We start from the raw sequence: 8,276 nt of genomic DNA, 5'->3' as shown, positions 1-8,276 counted from the left end.
TCTCAATCCAGCAATGTGCAGGAGAGCAGTGGCTTTCTTGGCCTTCTCCCTCCCCACTGGCTCCAGCTGCTGTCATTTACAGCCAGTGACGATGGAGCAGGGCTGTGGACACACAGAGCAGAGCTTGGGAGTAAGCATGCACGAGTGCCACCGTAGCAAGTGGCTTACCACGGAGTAAAGGAGAGAAATGTATGTGGTATTCAGACAGTCACAGCACCCATTTCCAACAGGTACATAAATCTGTCGCACGCACCTATATGTAGATCATGCGGAGGCCCGACACAATTTCAAAGCATTTTTAATTTAATTAAGTTACCTTTTCATTTGGCTTTTAGTCTGCATTCACTCTATAGTGCTTTGTGAAAGTGTACAAAATTGTTTCCCGTTTTTATGCGTTATTGCTCTAAACACATAGGGCAGCCTAATAATTTCAAAGGGACTGCCCCAACTAGCAATGCGGCAAAGTACAGTGTGGGAAAAAAAGTATTTGATCCCCTGCTGATTTTGTAGGTTTGCCCACTGATAAATGATCAGTCTATAAATTTTAATGGTAGGTTTATTTTAACAGTGAGAGACACAACAACAAAAATATCCCGGAAAACGCATTTCAAAAAAGTTATCTATTGATTTGCATTTTAACCACTTGCCGCCCGCCCACCATCAAATGATGGCTGGGCAGTGCGGCTCTCGTTCTGGGTGGACATCATATGACGGCTTCCCAGAACAACCGCTTTCGTGTGCCCCAAGGGGCGCGCAGCGCGGCGGTCGCGGGCACGCAGAAAAGACGCCGGAGCTGCCTTAATAATTTACTTTAAAAACCTGTGTACTGTGTTTTATTTTTGACACTTTTTTTTAGGTGAATGGGTAGAGGTACAATGTACCCCATACTCATACACATAGGATAGGGGGCCCCCCCTGTCCCAAAGAACCCATCCATGTTGAGGGCATGCGGCCTGATACGGTTCAGGAGGGGGGGGGGCGCTCGCTCATCCCCACCCCCTTTCCTGACCTGCCGGGCTGTGTGCTCGGATAAGGGTCTGGTATGGATTTTGGGGGACCCCAACACTGCTTTTTGCGTGGGGGTTCCCCTTAAAATGCATACCAGACCAACGGGCCTGGTATGCTCTTGGAGGGGGAACCCATGCCTTTTTTTTTTTTTTTTTTTTATTTGGCCTGGAGTTCCCCTTCAAGGTCATCAGAGCACAAGTCGCATGCCAAAGTTGGATCAGTGAAGACGGCGTTCCGGCTTTGATCTGACTTCAGTGATATTCAATGAGCTGAAGTAGGATCAAAGTCAAATCAAAATAGTACAGGGAACATTTTCAAAGTCGAACCGACTTGTGTTGGACCAGTTAAGACGGCTCCCATAGGGAAATATTGATTTTCACACGTCATACGACATGAGCTCCCAAAGTCGGAGCGTTTGTCGTACAAGTGTGAACCCAGCCTCAGGCTGGGTTCACACTTGTACGACAAACGCACCGACATTGGAAGCTCATGACGTGTGCAAATGTTTCCCTATGAAAGCCGTCTTAACTGGTCCGACACAAGTCGGTCCGACTTTGAAAATGTTCCCTGTACTACTTTGGTCGACACCAAATAAAAAACAAAAACGCATGGGTTCCCTCTCCAAGAGCATACCAGGCCCTCCAGTCTGGCATGGATTTTAAGGGGGATCCCCCACGGCGTGGGGTTCCCCCCAAAATCCATACCAGACCCTTATCCAAGCACACAGCCTGGCAGGTCAGGAAAGGGGGTGGGGACGAATGAGCACCCCTCCTGAACCATACCAGGCTGCATGCCCTCAACTTGGGGGGGTGGGTGCTTTGGGGCAGGGGGGCCCTGTGCCCCCACGCCCAGAGCACCTTGCCCCATGTTGATGAGGACAAGGGCATCTTCCCGACAACCCTTGCCGGCGGTTGTTGGGATATGCAGGGGGGGGGGTATCGGAATCTGGAAGCCTCCTTTAACAAGGGAGCTCCCAGATCCCGGCCCCCCACCCTATGTAAATGAGTACCCCATCCCATTGACCTAAAAAAAAAAAAAAAAAAAAAAAAAAAAAAAAGGAAGCTCCGGCGAGCTTCCTCTTCTGGCGACGTCTTCTTCGCTGTCTCCTCGCTCTTTTGCCAGGTCTTCTCAATCTGTTCTTCTACCGATGTTGACGTGACGCTCTCTCCAGCTTTAATGCTAGGTGTGGCACTACTTATATTGGCATGGGGCGGGGGTCACCGGGTGACGTCATCTGGAGGCCCTGCCCCTTATGACGTCACCACCCTGGGCATGATGGGGTGGTGACGTCATAAGGGGGCTGTGCCTCCGGATGACATCACCCGGTGACACCGCCCCATGCCAATATAAGTACAGAGATAAGTGCACACCATGCACCTAGCATTCACAAAACGCTATGGTGTGAATGCAGCCTTAGAGAATGGGATCCAATTTTGTATCTTAGAAATGACTATTTAGATAGAAATGACAAAAAACATTATAAGATATGAAAGTTTTTTGGCTGGAGCTAAGGCTCCATCACACCAGCTCCCATTGTCGTGCATTGTGTTGGGGTGGTGTGATGTGTTGTTACAGTACATTGCACCGTTTACTTCTTTTTAACTTTACTGAAATGTCACAGAGGGGTTTATTAACCAAAGCTGGAGAGCGCAAAATCAGGCTCACTTCTGCATATAAACCAATCAGTTCCAAGTTTTATTGTCAAAGCTTAATTGAACCAGCTGAGGCTAGAAGCTGATTGGTTTCTATACAGAAGTGTGCCTGATGTTGCACTCTCCAGCTGTAGTAAATAAACCCCGCTATAACATTTAATTTCGACTCTTTGCACCAAAGCCAGGTTGTGATGTGCTGTGGTGTGTTGACATGAGGCGACATGCCTTGCGCTGCATAAAAATGCAGACATGCATCTGGATGCTTTTCTGCGCATTTTAGTTGCGTTTTTGATGCAGTCCGGTGCATTTTTTACCTCTCTTTTTTCCTTAACATAAGGACATGTGTGTTGCAGTGCATTTTTGATGCGTTTTACAGCTTTTCAGTGCAGTCCAGTGCAAGAAAATTGCAGCATGTTCTACTTTTTTTTTGGAACTAGAATGCACTGGAAATGCAAGCACTGGTGTGCACTATGACATTGAAAACCATATAATCTACTTTCCATGTGTTTTTGACGTAGAAGAAAAATGCACTGGACTGCATGTGGTGTGAACTGGCCCTTAGTGCACCACACACAACTGCACATGTATGGTGTGAACAGGTCACATAGAAAGAATTTGTTTTCTATGTACTCTTGCTTTGAGCTTGTGTTGATCAAAAACGATGAATGCAGCTCAACCTGGTGTGAAAAAAAACAAAACCTTAGATCAGACCCAGGTGCTGGGGTGGGCTGCTCAGCCAGGGCCGATCATGGGCGGGTGCGCGGGGTGCACCGCACCCAGGCGCCGCATAGGTGGGGGCGCTAGAGCGCCAGAGTGCTCCCCTCCCTCTCTCCTTGTCTGTGTCTAGAGACGGCTCTCTAATTAGGTGGTCCCCTTAGGCCTCACGGCCGCTTACATTACCTAGCGCATGTAGCCAGCAACTGACAGGAGCGGATTAAAGGAGGAGAGACTGTGCCACTGCTGTTAGCAACAGGAAGCGGGCTCTCTGTTTCTTGCCCATCCCCCTCCCTCCTCCTGTCAGAGGAGGAGAGTGAAGCAGCCAGAGATCAGAGCAGCTGTCTGTGTCTGTGTGTGTGGATGGAGAGCAGCCGCAGGCTTTTCTACCCCCCCTCTCCTCCTCGCGCTGCTGTACTAGTGAGCAGCGCTTTTCAGCACAGCCACCCACTTCTCCCTCCTTCAGATCGTCCAGGGAAGAAATAGAATAAAAAAAAAAAATAGGAAGCAGAGAAGAGGATTGTGGGACATGTAGTCCAGAGAACAGGCGGCCCCATTGTAACCCAGAAACTGCAGCCTACACAGCATGCCCAGCTGAATGGGAGAGAGAGTGCCAGGAGCCTGTGAATGCTTTCAGGGAAATGCACCCAGGACTCCAGAGGGAGAGGACAAGAGAGAGAACGAGAGAGAGAACGAGAGAACGAGAGAGAGAACGAGAGAACGAGAGAGAGAACGAGAGAACGAGAGAGAGAACGAGAGAACGAGAGAACGAGAGAGAGAACGAGAGAACGAGAGAGAGAACGAGAGAACGAGAGAACGAAAGAGAGAACGAGAGAACGAGAGAACGAGAGAGAGAGAGAGAACGAGAGCACGAGAGAGAGAGAGAGAACGAGAGCCCGAGAGAGAGAGAGAGAACGAGAGCACGAGAGAGAGAGAGAGAACGAGAGCACGAGAGAGAGAGAGAGAACGAGAGCACGAGAGCACGAGAGCACGAGAGAGAGAGAGAGCACGAGAGAGAGAGAGAGCACGAGAGAGAGAGAGAGCACGAGAGAGAGAGAGAGAGAGCACGAGAGAGAGAGAGAGAGAGAGAGCACGAGAGAGAGAGCACGAGAGAGAGAGAGAGAGCACGAGAGAGAGAGAACGAGAGCACGAGAGCGAGAGAGAGAGAACGAGAGCACGAGAGAGAGAACGAGAGCACGAGAGAGAGAACGAGAGCACGAGAGAGAGAACGAGAGCACGAGAGAGAGAACGAGAGCACGAGAGAGAGAACGAGAGCACGAGAGAGAGAACGAGAGCACGAGAGAGAGAACGAGAGCACGAGAGAGAGAGAGAGAGAGAACGAGGAGCACGAGAGAGAGAGAGAGAGAACGAGAGAGAGAGAGAGAGAACGAGAGAGAGAGAGAACGAGAGCACGAGAGAGAGAGAACGAGAGAACGAGAGCACGAGAGAGAGAGAGAGAGAGAGAACGAGAGCACGAGAGAGAGAGAGAGAGAGAACGAGAGCACGAGAGAGAGAGAGAGAGAGAACGAGAGCACGAGAGAGAGAGAGAGAGAGAGAGGAGAGCACGAGAGAGAGAGAACGAGAGCACGAGAGAGAGAGAGAACGAGAGCACGAGAGAGAGAGAGAGAGAGAGAACGAGAGCACGAGAGAGAGAGAGAGAACGAGAGCACGAGAGAGAGAGAGAGAGAGAACGAGAGCACGAGAGAGAGAGAGAGAGAACGAGAGCACGAGAGAGAGAGAACGAGAGCACGAGAAGAGAGAGAGAGAGAGAGAGAACGAGAGCACGAGAGAGAGAGAGAACGAGAGAACGAGAGCACGAGAGCACGAGAGCACGATGAGAACGAGAGCACGAGAGAACGAGAGAACGATGGAGAACGAGAGAACGAGAGCACGAGAGCACGAGAGCACGAGAGAACGAGAGCACGAGAGAACGAGAGCACGAGAGCGCGAGAGAACGAGAGCGCGAGAGAGAGAGAGAGCGCGGAGAGAGAGAGAGAGCGCGAGAGAGAGAGAGAGCGCGAGAGAGAGAGAGAGAGAGAGAGAGAGAGAGAGAGAACGAGAGAGAGAGAGAGAGCGAGAGCACGAGAGAGAGAGCGAGAGCACGAGAGAGAGAGAGAGAGAGAGAGCGCGAGAGAGAGAGAGAGAGAGCACGAGAGAGAGAGAGCACGAGAGAGAGAGAGAGAGCGAGAGCACGAGAGAGAGAGAGAGAGAGAGCAAGAGCACGAGAGAGAGAGAGAGCGAGAGCACGAGAGAGAGAGAGAGAGCGAGAGCACGAGAGAGAGAGAGAGCGAGAGCGCGAGAGAGAGAGAGCGCGAGAGCGCGAGAGAGAGAGAGAGCGCGAGAGCGCGAGAGAGAGAGAGAGCGCGAGAGCGCGAGAGAGAGAGAGAGCGCGAGAGCACGAGAGAGAGAGAGAGCGCGAGAGCACGAGAGAGAGAGAGCGAGAGCACGAGAGAGAGAGAGAGAGCGAGAGCACGAGAGAGAGAGAGCGAGAGCACGAGAGAGAGAGAGAGAGCGAGAGCACGAGAGAGAGAGAGCGAGAGCACGAGAGAGAGAGAGCGAGAGCACGAGAGAGAGAGAGAGCGAGAGCACGAGAGAGAGAGAGAGCGAGATCACGAGAGAGAGAGAGAGCGAGAGCACGAGAGAGAGAGAGAGCGAGAGCACGAGAGAGAGCGAGAGCACGAGAGAGAGCGAGAGCACGAGAGAGAGAGCGAGAGCACGAGAGAGAGAGAACGAGAGCACGAGAGAGAGAGAACGAGAGAGAGAGCGAGCACGAGAGAGAGAGAACGAGCACGAGAGAGAGAGAACGAGAGAACGAGAGAGAACGAGAGAACGAGAGAGAACGAGAGAACGAGAGAGAACGAGAGAGAACGAGAGAGAACGAGAGAGAACGAGAGAGAACGAGAGAGAACGAGAGCACGAGAGAGAACGAGAGCGAGAGAGAGAACGAGAGCACGAGAGAGAGAACGAGAGCACGAGAGAGGAGAACGAGAGACGAGAGAGAGAACGAGAGCACGAGAGAGAGAACGAGAGCACGAGAGAGAGAACGAGAGAGAGAGGAGAGAGAGAGAGAACGAGAGAGAGAGAACGAGAGAGAGAGAGAGAACGAGAGAGAGAGAGAGAACGAGAGAGAGAGAGAGAACGAGAGAGAGAGAGAGAACGAGAGAGAGAGAGAGAGAACGAGAGAGAGAACGAGAGAGAGAACGAGAGACAGAACGAGAGAGAGAACGAGAGAGAGAACGAGAGAGAGAACGAGAGAGAGAACGAGAGAGAGAACGAGAGAACGAGAGAGAGAACGAGAGAGAGAACGAGAGAGAGAGAGAACGAGAGAGAGAGAGAGAACGAGAGAGAGAGAGAACGAGAGAGAGAGAACGAGAGAGAGAGAGAGAGAGAACGAGAGAGAGAGAGAGAGAGAACGAGAGAGGAGAGAGAGAGAGAACGAGAGAGAGAGAGAGAACGAGAGAGAGAGAGAGAGAGAACGAGAGAGAGAGAGAGAGAACGAGAGAGAGAGAGAGAGACGAGAGAGAGAGAGAGAGAGAGAGAGAACGAGAGAGACGAGAGAGAGAGAGAGAGAGAGAAGAAGAGAGAAGAGAGAGAGAGAACGAGAGAGAGAGAAGAGACGGAAGAGAGAGAGAGAGAGAGAGAGAGAGAGAACGAGAGAGGAGAGAGAGAGAGAGAGAGAACGAGAGAGAGAGAGAGAGAGGAGAACGAGAGAGAGAGAGAGAGAGAAGAGAGAGAGAGAGAGAGAACGAGAGAGAGAGAGAGAGAACGAGAGAGAGAGAGAGAGAGAGAACGAGAGAGAACGAGAGAGAGAGAGAGAGAGAACGAGAGAGAGAGAGAGAGAGAGAGAACGAGAGAGAACGAGAGAGAGAGAGAGAGAGAGAGAACGAGAGAGAGAGAGAGAGAGAGAGAGAACGAGAGAGAGAAGAGAGAGAACGAGAGAGAGAGAGAGAGAACGAGAGAGAGAGAGAGAGAACGAGAGAGAGAGAGAGAGAACGAGAGAGAGAGAGAGAGAACGAGAGAGAGAGAGAGAACGAGAGAGAGAGAGAGAGAGGAGAGAACGAGAGAGAGAGAGAACGAGAGAGAGAGAGAACGAGAGAGAGACGAGAGAAGAGAACGAGAGAGAGAGAGAGAGAACGAGAGAGAGGAGAGAGAGAGAAAGCGAGAGAGAGAGAGAGAGAGAGAGAACGAGAGAGAGAGAACCGAGAGCGAGAGAGAACGAGAGCGAGAGATGAGAACGAGAGCGAGAGAGAACGAGAGCGAGAGAGAACGATGAGCGAGAGAGAACGAGAGACGAGACGAGAGAGAACGAGAGCGAGAGAGAACGAGAGAGAACGAGAGCGAGAGAGAACGAAGAGGAAGAGAGAGAACGAGAGCGAGAGAGAACGAGAGCGAGAGAGAACGAGAGCGAGAGAGAGACGGAGCGAGAGAGAGAGAACGAGAGATCGAGAGAGAACGAGAGAGAGAGAGAGAACGAGAGAGAGAGAGAGACGAGAGGAGAGAGAACGAGAGAGAGAGAACGAGAGAGAGAGAGAGAGAACGAGAGAGAGAGCGAGAACGAGAGAGAGAGAGAGAACGAGAGAGAGAGCGAGAACGAAGAGAGAGAGCGAGAACGAGAGAGAGAGCTGAGAACGAGAGCGAGAGAGAGAGAGAGAGAGAACGAGAGAGAGAAAACGAGAGAGAGAGAGAGAACGATGAGAGAAACGAGAGAGAGAACGAGAGCGAGAGAGAGAACAGAGAACGAGAGAGAGAGAACGAGAACGAGAACGAGAGAGAGAACTACGAGAACGAGAGACGAGAGCAACGAACACGAGAGAGAACCGAGAGAGAGAGAAGAGAGCGAGCGTGAGAGAGAGAGAGGGAGAGAGGGGTAGGGGAGGGAGAGAAGAGAGGGAGCCGGAGAGC

This window comes from Aquarana catesbeiana, linkage group LG07 (genome assembly GCF_042186555.1).
Source record: "Aquarana catesbeiana isolate 2022-GZ linkage group LG07, ASM4218655v1, whole genome shotgun sequence".
Taxonomy (NCBI): domain Eukaryota; kingdom Metazoa; phylum Chordata; class Amphibia; order Anura; family Ranidae; genus Aquarana; species Aquarana catesbeiana.
Note: the sequence above shows the minus strand (reverse complement) of the source record.